Source organism: Uloborus diversus, chromosome 6, assembly GCF_026930045.1.
Source record: "Uloborus diversus isolate 005 chromosome 6, Udiv.v.3.1, whole genome shotgun sequence".
NCBI classification, from domain to species: Eukaryota; Metazoa; Arthropoda; class Arachnida; order Araneae; family Uloboridae; genus Uloborus; species Uloborus diversus.
This window is the reverse complement of record NC_072736.1, coordinates 33502061-33520362: the sequence shown is the minus strand read 5'-3', so window position 1 is coordinate 33520362 and position 18302 is coordinate 33502061.

Genomic DNA, 18302 nt, shown 5'->3' with positions numbered 1-18302 from the left:
ATGTCTATTTGTAACTTTTTATTCCTCGTTCAAAGTGCCTCTTTTAACTGAAATAAATTGTAAATATTTACATCTCGGAAGTGCAATGATCAAATTTTATCTGCTTATGTCATTTTTTATTACCCCCTGTTTTAGGTTCATAATTAGTAAGCTTTTATTTATAGCATTGAGAATAAACTGCCCTATAAAACGCTCCAAAAAATAACCAGGGGTTTGTTCCCCTTTGAATACTAGCGACGCGGGGGGAGGGGGGGGGGGGGAACTTCCAGTGTCCCGGTTGAACATTTCAGAAATCTGGCAAGCCTTAAAAGGCGTGTGACAGAAAAGTTACACTTTTTGAAGAATGAAATTTTGTCAAGGCCATACCAGTAATTCATTGTGGATTTATCTCCCTTCTTCATTTCTAGAAACTAATTTGCGTCATGATTTCTCCAAATGTCACGATTTCCAATATACATCCATAAACGAATCTAACTATTGCTCAATCCATTTGCCCAGGGAGGAGGGTATTTTTGGATGCATTTTTGCACTTTATTCTCACAATTTTAAAATTTTATTTTTAATGTATGTATACATATGTTTGAGTATACTGCCGTGAGCAGGTAAACGGCAGTATCTGCAGAAATGTGTTTTCGAGATATTTGAAGAAAGGTTTGCCGGATTCCATACTAACAACAGGGAACGATTTTTTTTTTCAGCGGAAACCAAATAAGCAAGTTTTTTTACTAATAATAAAGCTCACAGTCTCTCTGTCAGGATGTCTGGATCTCTGTGACGCGCATAGCGCCTAGACCGTTCGACCGATTTTCATGAAATTTGGCACAAAGTTAGTTTGTAGCATGGGGGTGTGCACCTCGACGAACATAGCCAATTGGCGAGAAATTCGTCATCCAGTATTTGTAAATATACAGGCGAGCCGAATGACCTTTCAATTTTCGACTACGGGCAAAGCCGTTCGGGTACAACTAGTGTACAGTAAAGTTAACGTACAACAAATGATAAAAATGCAAAAAAAAAAAAAAGGAAAAATTTTCAGTTATGCCCTTTACCAGCCCATGGCAGTATAAAGGCCCATTCATAAATAAAATGTAGTTTTAAGAAAAACTTGTAATTTTCATGCATAAATATGTTTAAAGCAATAAAAGTACACTTATGGAGAGCTCGATATCTGATTAATGAAAAATGTTTGACTGGAAATGGAAATGTTATTTATTTGAGAAAAAAGCGAAAGAAGAATGCAACGCTATTTCAAAAAAAAAAAAAAGAGTAAAAAAGAATTGCCTAAACGGAAGAGATAGACAATTTCGGTATTTTAAACATATGGTTATGAGTTTTCCTCACTAGAATTTCATAGTCCAGGACAACTCGAGCGTTTCAAATGCTGCCAAATAACATTTGCTGAAGTTTTTGAAAGGATATTTTCATCCTTAGAAATGACTTTTTTTTAAAATTAAATACGCCATCCCTTTGCACATATTCAACAATGTTAAATTTAACGAACTATGGGATGACGTATGTAAAAATTTACAAACAACCCACATGGGTAAACATTCAATTTTGGTATATACAGAAGAAAATAGTTGAAATGACATTAAAGGACAAAAGGACGCACCAACTAATGACAACCTTGCAGATCAAATTTTAAATTCTTTGAATAAAAGTTAATTCATGAACATACTGGTGAAAATAATTATTTTAAAACGCATTTCTCGCTTTAATCCCTCGAGGACCGTAAGTTCCGAAACAAAATGTTGAAGTTTGCGCTGCTTCAAAAAAAAAAAAAAAAAAGTAAGTTCAATTGGGGTAAAAGAAAACATGGGATAAATGGAAACAAACTCTGTTACCACACTTGTAGTGATTTCTGTAACTAAACTGTTGGTGAGTGAAGACTAGGTAGCACATATAGAAGAGATTCCGAGAGTTCCGTGTGCTTCTAAACAATGGGATCGTTTCCTAAATTTTAAAAGTATTTTTTTCTGAAAGAGCATGCTTAAAAACATAGGATCTGACCATTTTTTAATAAATTCAAGTTAAATATTTAAAAAAATTACTTAAATCGGAGCGCTTTCATTGTTTATATTTCTTGCCGATGACATCACAAATGATGAAATGCCATTCTGTGTTGCCATTCACAGAGCAAAATATTTAATTCGCATCTTTATCCACGTGTATTGGCAACGATATGGTTAATAGCAAACGTAGAGTGCAATTTTAATTCGCTGCTTGATTATCATAACGTGGAAACGTAGTAGAAAGATGCGGCAAAATGCATCATTTGTGACGTCATCAAGACCACGCTTTGTTTGAAAAATCGGATATTTTAAAAAATTAATTTAAAAAAATACTTGTTGGGAAAATGAAAGTATTGTCTGGGTCCATGTTATTATTATTATTATTATTATTATTTTTGCTCATTCTATCCGTTTCAATGACTAAAAGAAGTACTTTGACTGAAGGAAACCACCCCATTGCGCAGGCGTCATCCTTGTTTGCATCAGATAAAACTGAGAAAAGTTTTTTTAAGTTGAGTGATCTCACATTTTCCTCTCCATCAGGTGTACAAATGCAAAAAAGCTGGTTTCAACCATTGAGAAGGGATAAAATATGGAGGGAGGGAAGCCTCAACTCTTGAAGCAAAGGTCCCAAGTCAAATGATAGATTTTAAAGCAACGTATGGGAAGAAATCAGGTTCTTTTACTAGTTTCGCGCAAAAAGTATCAGCCATTCGTCGTAATTAAGTAAGACTTGGGATCTTTGCACAGCTTTTTCTAAGCCAATGATTGGACTTGCACTCTCCAGTACTATGAATTTCAAGTTTCAATCTATTTTTGATGTGCAATTAAAGTGTTTCCATTTATCCAACAAATCCTGTAAACTGGTGTAAATTAAAAAAAGCCAAGTTTCACATTTTTCCTTTTTTTTTTTTGAAAATCAAATTTTGAAGTAAATTACTGTGAATATTTCATAAATTCAGCGAATGATTGATTTTTTCCCTTTTTTTTTGAAAGAGTAAATTTCGATTCGCAAATTCCCCCCTCCCCTCCTCCCTGCCAAAAAAAGTTTTCTCGACCCTGTTCCTCTTATCATTTTCTATTTTTTTCACAATTAATTCAATTTTCCTCTTTTTTTATTGTATTTGTTTTTAAATATTTTTTTATTTACTTATTCATTTATTTATTTTTAGTTATTATTATTATATTATTATTTTATTAGCAAAGTTCTGCCTTACGCCAATGATATACCACATGCACACACACGCAAACTAAATAAATAAATGAAATATAAACAGGATAAAATAAAATAAAATAAATAATTTAAATTAAGCAAAAATCAATAAATGAATTTAAATAAATAACTTTAAAAAATCCCCTCCCAAAAATTTGGATGCCTTTATGTGGACACCGTGTCGTCTTACAATTAAGACGACATTTCACGGTCTTGGATGCTCGACTGTAGTTTTAGAAGCATTCTATTTAAGGACGAATTCTACTTTAGGACGATTTTTGTGGTCTCTTGAAAGTCGTTAAATAGAGAGCCAACTGTATTGCAATTCTGATAAATTTCTCCAAATAAAACTTAAATTGCTTAATTTATCGAATTTTAAAGAAAATTGATTACAGTATTGCGGTGGCAATTTTATAAAATGCGTTCATAATACAACTTGTCTTTTAATGTAAATTTTCGATTTACACCATAAATTGTGGTTTATTTCTGACAATTGTAAAAACTTCATGTTTACATAAACACATTTTGTTTGTGTTTATGTAAACATGAAGTTTTTACAATTGTCAGAAATAAACCACAATTATATGTTTTGTTTTGTTTTCTTTTTGAGCGTTCAGGTGGGGGCTGGGGGTTACTACAAATTGCCGACCTGGATGACATAATCACCATTAAACCAAGTAAAAGTATTCAGATTTACTGTTTTTTTTTCCTCTACAATCGCCGACTCGCAATGGGGAATGTAATAAATTCGGATTATTTTTCCGAATAAGGTCTTAATTCCAAAGAAGGGGAAATTTTTTGAACTTTTCTGAAAATGCGTGGTTAAGAATTGGAAAAACATCGTGATGGCTGTTAAAACACACAGTTATATTTCAAAATAATAAATGACTAAAAGCAACACTCTTTTATTTTATTTTCCCATTAGATATTTTATAAAACACACTTTATATGCGTTCAATATTAATTGTAAATTATATTGAAGAATATAAACTGCTTTGGTAATATTACTTCTGTACCTTTTCTTAAGGGCTCGTTTAATATTTTGTTTCTGCCACCATGGCCTACTGATAAATGTGCCTACGAATTACGGCAAATATTTCTTCAAAATACACGTAAAATTTAACATTCTAGCTGTCTTATTTACGGGATAGATTAGTTTTTCAACATTGACAAAACTGTCATTACGTCATATCTTTTTAGTCTGCGATACCCTTCGGAATTTTTGAGCAATCACGATTGCTTACTGTTCTCATTTGACCGCTTTTGATGTCCGTGCTTTTTTCAGCTTGAACCAGGATCCTCTACAGCACCACCGCCCACCGTCCTCTGCAGGCGCGGCTCCGAGCATTGCCTCCTGGAATCGGTGGCGTCCATGTCCTACACACGCACGCTCATACACGCACACACACAAGCCTTTACACACATACACACACACATCTACGTGCATACACACAGGTCTACGCACACACACAAGCCTACACATGCACGCACGTGTGCCTACACACACACACACACACAACTATACACACGTAACCGCCCAGGAAGAGGGGAAGGCTTGGGGGAACAGGAGCCGTTTCTAGAAACAATAGCCCCCAATGAACAGGGTCCTGTCGCAACTCGTGATTGCGAAAAACATAATTCAAATTCAAAATTTCAGAATTCAAGTAAATTTTTTTTTACACTATTTTTTTTATCCACTTTTTTTTTTAAAACTACAATTCACTTTTATTGACGAGACGTCTTAGTTTTATTTCGTGACAAAAACCTGTGTCTTTTTTTTTTAAATTCATATTAGTTACTAAAACATGAAATTGAAACGCTGAAGCATACCGGCGATTATTCAAAATTCTATAAAAGCGAGAAAGCGAACATTTCTAAAAAAAGGCCTTGCCAGCACGACATCAGAAATACAGTAGAACCACATTAATCTGTACAAACAGGGGATCCAGGTTGTACGAATTAATGAAAGTACGATTTAAACACAATAATCTAAAAACTGAGCCGAGATACATAAGCAAACTATTGTAAGCAATAAAAGTTGTGTTTTGAATTCAATAGAATTTTACATAAAACTGAAGAGAAAATTTCAAAAATGCATAACAAAAAACAAAATATGGCCTATATAGTGTACATTTAAATGGCTATCCGGATTAATCAAAATTGAGTTTAATACGGTTTGGATTAGTGAGGGCTTACTGTATTGAATTGAAATTAAAATCCTACTTACATTGTCAATAAATGCGCAAACGCAGGCAAGTGCATCCGACATAAAGCCATAAAGCCCTTGTCGCATAGAGATACTATACGTCATAAAAAAAAATGAAAAAAAAGTCAAGTAGCTAAGCAAACTAAACAAATTTAAGACTAATTATAGACTTTTATTACATTCTCCACTACGAATCGGAGATTGTATGAATTAACCGGTAAATGTGATAAATATTCAATGATTTATCACGTTAACCAATTTTAGTGAACAATCACCGGGGATTGTAACAAATCAACGGATTTATCACATTTACCGTAGCACATCCAGGTTCAAAATCAAACAAGAACTTCAATCTGGTTTCACTGTAAAAAGAGTATCTTGGCGTGAAAGCAAAGCTTACAGGGAAATGCTTTTCCCAGATAAGAATACGTGTAAGTTAAAGAGACGTAAGTCGCAAGTTCCAAGCTTTGACGTAATGTATTTGCTATGATTTTAACCATTTAATAAACTCCTTGTTGTGGTTACTGGAGCACGTGACAATGTTAATTTTTCACATTTATTCACCTTTTCACAAAAAGATGTTTTTCGAATTTGCTAGTGCAAAACAAACATCTAAAAATAATGCAAAGACTCAGATAGAATAAAATTTCGTTGCAGTGAATTTTTCTACATAAGAAAAAGCTTGGGGACTCTATTTTAGTTTTGAACTTCTTTTCAGCAATTTCTAAATAAAATTCTAAGCCTTTTACGTGATTGGCGACGATTTCTTTCTCGCAGACAATCAGAAAAATCTACAATAGTTTAAAATTTTGTTTGCTACCATTTTTCTATTAAATAACAAATAAAATTCCTGTTGTTGGTTCTAGTAAATACTCTGAGACAGTTCTCCAACAAAAGACTTTCAACTTTTTTTCTTGATTCTGCTTTTGCTACAAGCAAAATTAGCGATATAAGCTAAGCGGCTATGCGTAACATCCGAATAATATTCATAATACAGATGAAGAAAGTTTCGTGATTGCCACAGCACACTAGTTTATTGAACACAATTGCAGCAATTCTTATTTTTACTTCCTTTTACAAAAAAGGAAGTGTTGTATTGGCGAAAAAAATTTTCACTCAAAAATCGACCTTAATTTCCATTTTGCTCACCCCCGAATGAATGCTATTTTTTTTTTTTTCCGACTCGACCACACGTGGAAAAGTGCCTAAGAACGTATAGACACGCGAAATATCCATTTTGACGATTCTCGAATTAGTTACAAGTTTTATCGTGACGTCTGTATGTACGTATGTATGTATATGCGTATGTATGTCGCATAACTCAAGAACGGTATGTCCTAGAAAGTTGAAATTTGGTACGTAGACTTCTAGTGGGGTTTAGTTGTGCACCTCCTCTTTTGGTTGCATTCGGGAGTTTCTAAGGGGGTCTTTTGTCCCTTTCTTTGGGGAAATCATTGTTAATTTCGATGTAAACACAAGTGGTGTTACAATTTGGCGAACACTTGGCGATATATCGCCAGTCTTTTGGTCACCAAATTTGGCACCAACTTGGCCACAAATTTGACTATTTTTTTCTTTTAAATCTGGTTTCAGTTTGGCCACTGTTGGTGATATTTAGAAAGTAAACTATTGAATCACATTAAAATTGCCAATAATGGGAAAATGACATTAAATTGGCGTAAAAGGAAGTCATGTGAGGCACACAGCTCGTTTCAATGTAATATTTATGAAGCTTTTTTTCTGTAATTATTAATTGCTTTTCCAATACATTTCAATCTAGTAGGGGCAAACCAAGCCTGGCTGCGTCACAGTGCTGTGATTATAGGATCTGTTTTACAATGTTTCGAAATTAGGTTTGCTCCAACCAATGTTTAAGTTAGGTGCTGATTCTTCTGAGTTTTGGAAATACAGGAAAACCTTTCCTAACAGACACCCCTCTTATGCGGGACAGTTTTTAACTCTCCGACAATAAGGCTTAAAGTCTAATGAGTCAGAAACTTCTCTCGCGTGAATACCATCAGATTCAGACACTATTTTGGAAGTCATTTACGCTGATACAGTAAAACCCCTCTTAACGGGCACCCCTCAAATGCGGACACCCTTCAATTGCGGACAAAAAAATTCGCCACGTTAGTGTCCGCATTAGAGGGTTTTTACTGTATATCTTTCTTTGTGGATAAGTTATTTCAAGAATAAAAAATTAAACTTCGCGAACAAAATAATTAAACATTCGAAAATTTGTTACATTCATAAAGTTAATAAAACCCACTTGTTTTATAGAGCTCTGCAGGATAAAACTTTGTCTTAACGGACAGAGAGCTGTTCTGGTGCGAAATCAAAGGTTTGGATTTAAAGCATTTATTTACCTGATGACTGGTGTTCAAATAAAAGAGCCTGGATGACAATCAGTGAACCAGTATTATGTCAGATTGACTTGTGATTTCAGATAAAAAAAATTGCTAGAGAAAACAGGCATGTTGTTTTCTTCATGGACAATGTTACTTCCCATTTAAAAGACATCCCATCAAAAAAATATTTTGAGATCATCTTCTTGTTAGCAAACACAACGTCGAAATGTCACCCTATGAATGATGAAGTCTTCAAAATTCATTACAGTTGGCTAGATTTAAAACATTTGATCAATAAGACGAAAAATGCAAAAACTAGTAGCGAATTGCTTAAAATTGTTGATGTGTTATGGATGCGATTAGCTGGGTTAAATACGCTTGAAAGGCAGTTAAAACTGTTTCAATAGCAAGTTTCTGTCATCGCGTTGGATACAAAAAAAGATTCAGAGTAGAATTTTGTGACAATGAAGAATCCGAAAGTTTGCAGTCGTTAAAGTGTCAAGCAAGGTACAGAAAAGCTAACTGATGTAATATAACCTAATAAAATAATGTTGATTATAATATAAATCTAAAAAACTAGTAAATGAAAAAGTTATGCAGATGTTAAATAATGTAAGTTATTTATGTTGAGAGTAAAAATAAACAAATAAAATAGATAAATAAAATTATATAACTCCTATCCTGTGAACTGCAAACACCCCTCTTTTACGTACAAAACTGTTTTCCCTGTTAGTGTCCACCTCAGAGGGTTTTTTTTTTTTTTACTGTATCGTAAACGCAGGCAATTTTGGCCCACATTTTCGAAATTTTCCCCCCATAATTTTGTAACTATTCATATTTCCAACCTGTGGAAACCTTTTTTAAACATCTAGAGTTCTCTTAAGTTGATTTTTGAATACTGATCCCTTTGTTTCAAAGTATTATTACCCTTTTAAATTGTTTTTTATTTGGGCCAATATTGTCCGTACCTTTGGGTTACTTTGACCCAAAGTGGTTTTTCCTATTTAAAATCAATGCAACTAACTAGAGCCAAAGAAAGACGTGTGTTTGCAAGAAGTTTTTGTCACATTTTCATGAAGTTTGAGTCACACATAATTGTTTTAAGGAAAATTAGAAAATTTTGAAAATGTGTGTGTATACCTAGTTATTGTTTCAGAAATTACCGAAGGAGAACAGTTATCTTTTCATCAGTTTTAGGAGTTGAATAATTTTTATTAAGGTAACACCATTCGTAAAACAAAGGATTTTAAATTTTCGGTCACTTTCAAAACTTTTTGGTGCGTTCCATGCTCTCAACATTGTCATTCTTTTCTCGCATGAACAGTTATCCCTGGAGACCTGAGCTCATTTCATTTTGCAATAACAATATTTCGTGAAATTTTCAACAAATTTAATAAAATTCGTAAGAAGTAGATGCAACTGGGTCAACGTTATCTAAACCTCCTGCAACTTTTGGTTTATCTTCATCTTCAATAGTAAAACCCATGCAACTGAACCCAGAGGATTTGAGTCTCTAATCGCTGTTTTAATCCATTGCAGGGAATGCCTGCTTTTTTCTGGTGTTTTTCATGTTTGGAGTTTTACTTTCAACATTTTTTTTTTTTTTTTTTTCAAATCTTTCTGGCGAATTTTTTCAAGTTTTTGTGCTGGGCCAAATAAGGTCGTAATTTTTAGATTAGGAGATAGGTTGTTACCCTGAAATTTTTAAATAAAAACCCTATTAGAAGTGAGAAGTACAACTATGTTACTACATAAAGTATTGAATAATACTCATAAATAGGTACATAACAAACTCTTAGCTGATATAGAACTGCTCCTACATGTAAAAGTCTGAGAGGTTTCAAAGACACATATGTTAGCACAAGGAACACAAAACCAGTAGTATTGCTACTTGTGAACAACAATCAAACTGCTTGGTATACATTACTGAGTCCTTGAGGCTGCTCTCTAACGGATTATGTCAAAATAAGTTTAAAAATTGCTTCCTGAAGGTTTATGGAGAACGTTGTATCTTTTTCTCAATTTAGGCCCAAGGAGGACCCTAGGGCCAAAAGTGGCCCGCTCTTACGGTACATTTAATGAATGCTTTAGTTAATAAAAAGAATAAAATGTTCCGTAAAGGAGAAAAAAATCAGATTAACATGTTTGTAACCACGTACAATAAAATTCATTATTTTTTAAATTAAGATTCGGAGTGAAATTCTCATTTAAACAATAATTACACAAAGAAAAAATTGATGATTCTTTTCTCAACTTTTACTAATAGCAAGATGAAAAGCTTACTTATTTCACTAATAATGTTGTGTTTTACACTTCAGTATTTTAAATCAATGATTAGCAACAGAAAATGTGTAAGCAAAAGGTAATAACTCTTTTGCTTTCACACTGCATGGAAAATACACTGTATCCTCTAATTTAAAAAAATATTTTTAATAGTCGTGAATATTTTTTTAAAAAAAGTCTTGAGTGAGCAATACATAGAACAACATTAAGAAAACTATTAGAAGAAAAACTTTAAAGATGATTTCCAAAAGATGGACGACGTTCAGAATTTCGTAGAAATATGAAAGACACACATAAAGGGCAAATCTGTTGAAATTCTTTAGTCACCGGTGGTTAGTAGCATCCATTTCATTAGTCGCCCTTTTTTTTTTTTTTGTGAAATGGTGGCAATTTTTTTTTAACTCAAAAAAGAAAACGCTGAATTTTTAAAATGTATTGACAATCATATGCCGAAATTCATTATTCAAAGTTAAGTAATATTTTATAAACTTAATCATAAAGTTTGCATTTAGATTTAGGTTAGGAAATATTTTACCAGTTATTAAATGCCCATTAAACACTTTAAAGCCATTTGTTTATTTTTTTAAGGTGGCGATTGACATATGCTTTTTGAATCTTTTCATTTTTTTGAGCAGTCACGATTGCTTATTGTTCTCACTTGACTGTTTTTGGCGTTCCTATGATTTTATTTTCCCACCAGCACCCTCCGCAGCATCACCGTCGACCGGCTCCTTACGAAGCTGCACCTCTAGCGAAAACCGTCTCCACGTTTCGCCAATATCCTACACTTACATGCATACATACACGCACCTACACACATATACATACATACACCCACACACACATACATACACCTACACACACACTCATGCCTGCACACAGACACAAACACATATGCCTACACACATACACATACCCCCTACACACAAACACACGTACCTCCCCCCCACACACACAAACACACACGCCTACATATACACACACTCTCGTGATTGTGGAAAACATAATTTGAATTTAAGATGACAAAATTCAAATTATTATTTTTTTTTTCTTTTCTTTTTTTTCTTTTTTCATTTTTTGTATTTAGTCGCTCAGTGGTCGGCCAAGGTCATTCGTTTTTTTTTTTTGTTTTTTGTTTTTGTCCGGGGGAAAAACCTTAGATATTATTTTGGCCACTTTTTTTTCAGCAAATTGAAAGTTTTAAGTTAAAAATGCCAGACATTCCAGTAATAAAGAATTACAAATTTTTCTTATTTAAGAAACATTTTATTACAAAAATACACATACATGTGAGAAAAAACGACAACAACGTGCATAAAGTACAAATAAAGTAATGAAATAGAGTTTATTACTTTATTTGTACTTTATGCACGTTGTTGTCGTTTTTACTCAATCCATAGTACAAAGTTTTTGACTGCTTTTTTTACACATACATGTGTATGGTGTATGTATCCAACGCTATGCGAAATATTTTAATTGAAAATTAAAAAATAATAATAACACATTAGTTCATTCAGAATCATTTTTTATGGTAGTACATTTATGAAATAAATGAATATCAATATTAAGCTAGAATGCATTTAAAAGTAATTTCGAAGCATTTAAATTAACAGAAAATTTTACCAAATAGGGGAAGATCGGACTAATTGGTCCGCTTTTCTACTTTTCATTTCTTATATCATCAAAAGATTCAATGAGTAGTTTGATTTGAGATTTTCTACAATAAGTTTCTCTGAACATTTCTCATCATCCCAGATTTTTTTGTAAATGTGGCATTCATAAACTTATTTTTACTTTAATTTTTCAACGAAAGCTTGCAAAGTGGACCAACGCGCCCCATCGCGAGGTATGTTTATCCGCCTCGCGGGACACGTTGGACCGCATTACGCAAAAACTTCTGTTGTAATTTTAGTGATAAATATTACCCATTACTGTAACTGACTTATTTTCTTCTGTGCAGTGATGCACACTGAAATTTCTCAAGGAGGGGGGGGGGAGCTCCAGGATCGAAGGTCCACCATTCTCATATCATAATCTAACACGCATCCTAACATATTCTTATGATTTTATCGATTGTCGGGAACAAAAAACATTAAAAAATTTCTCAATAATTACTTAGCATTACTAAATATAATAAATGTATGTATTAATAACAAACACTAATCAAAATACCAGAGAGCACAAGAATGAATGCATTTACTTTTATCATAGCAAAAAATTTACACAACGAAGTAAAATCTTCATTCTAGAAAAACTCATGTTCATATACATTTCGATTTTGTAGGGGAAGAAAGAAAGAAGTATTTTCAGTGGCGTACATAGCATGTGTGACACCCGGGGCGATAATTCATGGTGTCACCCCCACCCCCAACACACACAGACGCGAAAAAAAAAATTATAATCATGAAATTCAAGCAATTTTCAGAAACAACAACATTTGTATTAAAACGAAATTTCAAGTGGAGCAATGCACAGGAAACAAACAAAAATGGGGGGGGGGGAGGTTTTCCTCCGGAAATTTTTCAAATTTGTAGCTTTAAAAGTGCATTTTAGCTTCATATTTTTCAAAAACTTGCAATTCCACTTAGGGTGTCACCCTCCAGGCGGTTGACATCAGGGGCGGACCGCCCCCCCCCGTACTGACGCCACTGATATTTTCATTTATTAAATCTAGAATTATTGTTACCTTTACTCGGCATTATTTTAGTACTACATACATAGGATTATAGTCAATTTAAAAAAACTCAAAGGCCATGGGAGGGGTCCGGACCCCCTGGACCCTACCCTTGTGTGCGCCACTGCTTTTGTGTGTAGAGTGAAAAACATAAAGTTTGAAGATAAATGTAACATATTAAATTGGTTTTAATTGATAACTCATCTTTAATTAAAAACAGTAATAAGTATTCACCATTAGTGTACAATTATTTTTTAAAATCAAAAGAAAAATTCACGATTCTTTTGGTCTTTAAAAAATAATGAAAATTCATGAGAAAATTAATACAGAGATTAAAATTAGCAAAAGATGTGTTAAGTGATATCTGGGAATATAAAAGTGATATACTTCCTGAGCAGACACTGGGTTTTGGAAGAATAAGACACATGTCAGTTTTATGCACAATTGCATTAATATTTGCTGGGGAAAAAAAATTTTTTTTTCTTCATTGCGTCGCATGAATCAGTTCCAAAAAGATAATAACCCTATTAAACTAATACCGTAATACCTTATATATTTCGAAGAAACAGTAAAACAAAATTGACATCTTTAAGTTAGTATCATCTTTGTGTTCTAAAATTAAATATAGAAAATGAAATTAGATAATCTTAAGAAAAATCTTCTTTCAATCAATTAGTTGTTTTATTTTGTTTTTTATGTAGAATGGTTGTTTGGCAAAACATTTACGTTTAATCCAAGAAATTCATTATAGATTGTATTACATATTTTATTCTTAGAAAACAATTCTGCAGAATTTTACAATATAAAAGAGTGCAGATATGAAATAAATCTCTTCGTAAAATTAATGTAGTATAATTTTTGTTAAATATAATTACAAAATATACCTTTGCTTTTTCCCTAAAGTTATTTTAAATTATTATTTCCAAATATGTGTCCCATGTTCTTGATCTAAAAAAATGCTGGCAATTTTTTTCTCCATATTACAAAAATAAAAAAGCTACAAATAATTGTGAACTAAAACTTACTTTAAGAGAGGAGTTCAATTTATTTACTGCAACCTTGCTGGTAACCATTAAACAAAAATAATAATAATAAAAGAATAAATAGATAAATAAAGTTGCAGATTTCTGAAAACTACGCAGCATTACTGAAATAACTTCCTGAAATAAAATTTGCTCAATATAACTGTACCATGTTATTTCATTATAGGATTTGAAGGACCATAGGTGTTTTTTTTAGTCACAAATTAAAATTAAAAATATCAATAGTATTAAAATAATTGAGACCAGTCCAACGAGCCCCATCTCCCCCTACATCTGTCGGGTGGAAGTTTCAATGCCAAATTTACGAAGTGAAAAGTAGAAATTAAAAGTTGTAAAAGGTAACAGTGCCGATATTAAAAGTCTTATAATGAAACAATAAATTGATGCTAATTAAAAAATGTTACATTGAAAATTTGCTTTTGTTTTAGTTCAAGTTTTAATTTAATATTTGGTTTCAGTTTTGATTTAGTATTTTATTTTAACTTCACCAGAACTTTCATACGTCTTCAATAAATAAATAAATAAATAAATAAATAAATAAAAATAAAAAATGTGAAAAAAAGAAATAATAATAATAATAATAATATTTTAAACAAAAATACATTTTTAAATTCCAAGTAAAGTTTTTATTCATACAATTCATTTACGAATTCTCATGATACAAATGTTCACGATTTCCACGTAATATATTAAAGTGAAAAATGCTTCCCAAAAAACTAAATTCGACAATATTTTAATAAATGATTATTATTATTTTTTGTTGTTGTTGTTGTTGTTATTATTGCTATTATTTATTTGTTCCTATTAGGACCGGGTGATATCAGAATTTTAATACCGAGATACATCGCTCTCCAAATATCAATATTTTCGATATATCGTCAACATTTGGGGAGAGGGGGGAGGGTTGCAAAGTATTGAAAAACAACAAAAAACATTTCCAAATAAAATAAATACAATTATTTCTCTAATTCAAAACTTTCCTGGAGGGAAGGGGGAGGAGGGCGTGCAAATGGTATAGCTCAATGCATGACAAAAGTGCTTCGCAATGAAAAAGCTTTAAATATTCAATTCAATATTTTGTTTAAATCTTTCAATTTGAGCAGTCTCAATAACTTGAATGTCCTTTGAATTATATTTCGTATTGATGTCTTAAATAGTTTATTTTTAGTCATTTAATAGCTTTTGCCTTAAGACTTTTTACTTCTTAGTTGAGTAGCATTAAGTAAAATACTAATAATAATCTTTAAAGAATGCAGCTGCTATAAATTTTGGAAACTATCACACCATACACCCATTAAGCCCACAGAACTATGAAATAACTCGTGATCAGGTCAACGAAAAAAGGCATGAAAATCCGTCAAACTTATAGGAAATCTGGAGGAATTGGCAGGCATGATTCACTCATTAAGCACAAAGAATTATGAATGAATATGTATTTTTAAGTCGTTATTTCAATTAGTTCTTAATTAAGTTCGGTTCTTCGATATATCAAACAGATTGAAATCTGAATATCATTACCGCGGTATTAATTATATATCGATAGATTACGATATATAGGCATATCGCCCAGCCATAGTTCCTATTATTATTTTATTACTTTTTAAAGAATTTATGGAATAAGAAATTAACCCTATCTTTTTGTATGAATATCATATACTAATACAACTATATGATTCACTGCTTGTTCACTTTTTTACATTTTTTTTTTCTTTTACAATTAAAAAAAAATAGTTTTCATTTGATTTATCTAATGAAGCATTAGCCGATTTGCTTACTTCCCCTACTTTCATGTGTTTAAAGTGTACCAATGCCATCTAAATGTAATTTGATTTGAATCACATTCATTTTATTCTAAAAAGGCATTTTATACCACATTATTTATTCAGTTTTTTTTTTTTTTTTTGGCTGTAGTAATGGGAGAAATATGCTTTTCTTTATTTTTAAATATCAATTTCATGTTTAGATATAACTATACAAGGAAGTTAATTAATAATAAAAAATCCTAAAGTCTGCTCAAAACTATTTTTAAAAATCACATTTCAAATGAAGAAAATCTAATTTGAATTTAAAAATCGCATTTTCTTTATTTAAAAAGAAGTACCACGATATTTTTTCAAAAACCTGTTAATAGGATTCTATTACATTAAAGCAATAGTTTTGCTTTTCAAACGTATGAAAAGCAGTAAATTTTCATTTTGTCTAATTTTTTCCTGCGTCCCGGACGTTTACGAAAATTTGGACAAAATAGCAACCTTGGTCGCTAATTTTGCCATTTAAACAGACATTAGTAATAATAATAATCATGATAATAGAGAAACAATAGTTTAGGCTCAAATCCACGCAAACCTAATTCATTTTTTACTTTGGTTGTTCATATTTTTAAAAATAAAAATGAAAAGTTTGCATTAACCTGCAATTCCGCGGAGAATGATGTACACTTTATAAAGTCATACACTGATTGTAAAAGATGAAATAACATTCACATACACGAAAAAATGTAATTCAGCAATTATATCTTGCGATCCTGTAGAAAGTTTTTTCTTTCGTTCCCTGGAAGTGATTTTAAGAAAAATATCAAATTTTTTCCTTCATAGTGTTTTTTTTTTAAATTGACATTTCTTGTATACGGGACGGAGATTACAAAATATGTTCTGCTAGGTAGTGATGTAAACTTATAGAAAATGCAAACGGTGGCAAAAAAAAAAAAGTCTTCCGTTTTTCTTTTTCTTTCTCTCTCTCTCAGAAAAAATGGAAAAAAAAAAATGCAAAATTGATTGTTTCTTAGTGTTGCTTAATAGTCATATTTTCCTAAAAAATATAAAATATTAAACATTAAAAACTATATGTAATCCATTTTTCTTTCAACTTAAACACTAACACATACAACTCTTTCTATTAAAAAATTAAGATTTTCAGTTTTATATCTGCCAGTAGCATTTAAAAATGAATGCAATCCATTTTTCTTTCAGTTTATAAACAGAAATATACAAATAGTTTTTTCCATTATAAAATTAAGATTTTCAGTGTTTTAAATTCAGTTTTCAAGATCATGCGTGTTCCCAATGGAAATAAAAAGGTGTTTTAGATTTTTTAAATAATGTCTTTGTAATTTTGAAAAACAATTTATAAGACGTTTTGTGAATCATAAAATTATTTGTATTAAGTTTTCTTTGTAACGTTTTTGTACAACATCAATAATTAAGACAAAATAAGCAAAAAAATAAAAAAATAAATAAATATTAATTAAAAGAATATAGTTGCGGAAATGAAAATATTTTATCATAATAACACATTTTAGTACTGATTTTTGAAAAAAAAAAAAAAAAAAATTCAGTATTTTTTGAACGTTTTAAACGCAGAATTTGACCAACAGTTGATGAAATAACGCATAATCCTTTCAGATTAATATAATTATATTTTTAACTGCATCAGTACAAAATACAATTAGATGAAATAAATGTAAAATATTAGTAAAAAAATATTTTTATTAATTACAAATATTTTTAATGAAAATTATAACTTTACTTGGTTAGATATGCAAAAACAAAAATAAGATGCGTGCAATATTTTTTTTACTGCTAACATTTAATAAAATTCTTAAAAAATTTTATTTTTGAAACTTGAACACACATTAAAATCCTAACTTAAACATTTCTCCTAATTGATAATATTCATATGACTCTGCGTATACACTTTCGTCTTTAGCGAGAAAAATGGCAAATAATACTTTAATGTACAAACAAAATTAAATATCTAACAGCTGTTATTGTCAAAATTGGTGTTTTCATGTAAAACATTAAAAAAAAATCCAGCGGGGGGGGGGGGGGGAAACAGCGGTATGTAAATATTATAAAATTTTGATAGCATTATTTTGTGCTAGAAATTTAAAATTTCCTAATGTTTCTGAATAAAAATAAAAAACTTTGGGAAAGCATCAGCAAAAAAGAAAAAGAAAAAAAACCCTCTAGGTTTTTTTTGGCCATCCCCACCTTTTGTTAACAAAGTAGTAAAATAGTATTCTAATTAATTAGATGAAAAATTATTGCAATCTACCATGCCGTCTTTTTACAAATGCATTAATCTCTAATCTACTTTCACAATACAGTAAATTTGTCAGACCCCCCTATAATTACAGGGGGTGTTGACGCAAGCTGCATCATTGAACTTTATTGATTTATTGGGGGGAGGGGGTTAAGGGGTACTTTTCTCTTTTTGGAGGGTATTCTCGCACTTGAGAGGGTATTCGTGGCATTGGGGGAGGGGTGCATCATTGCTCTGGGGGGGGGGTATGGGCATCCCTGAATTCTTAGTCATGTTAGGAAATGTGTGGGTGACAGCAATGACATTTCACCAGCACTTATTTTTCTCAAAGCTAAGAAAGTAAATAATTATATGAAGTTGATACACTGTTTTATTACTCCTTGCGAGTACCTTGAATAAAATTGAAGAATAAAATTGAAAAACCCATTAGGTGCCAAAAAAAATTTTTTCCCTTCAAAATGAAGTAAATGCTAAGCTTTTCA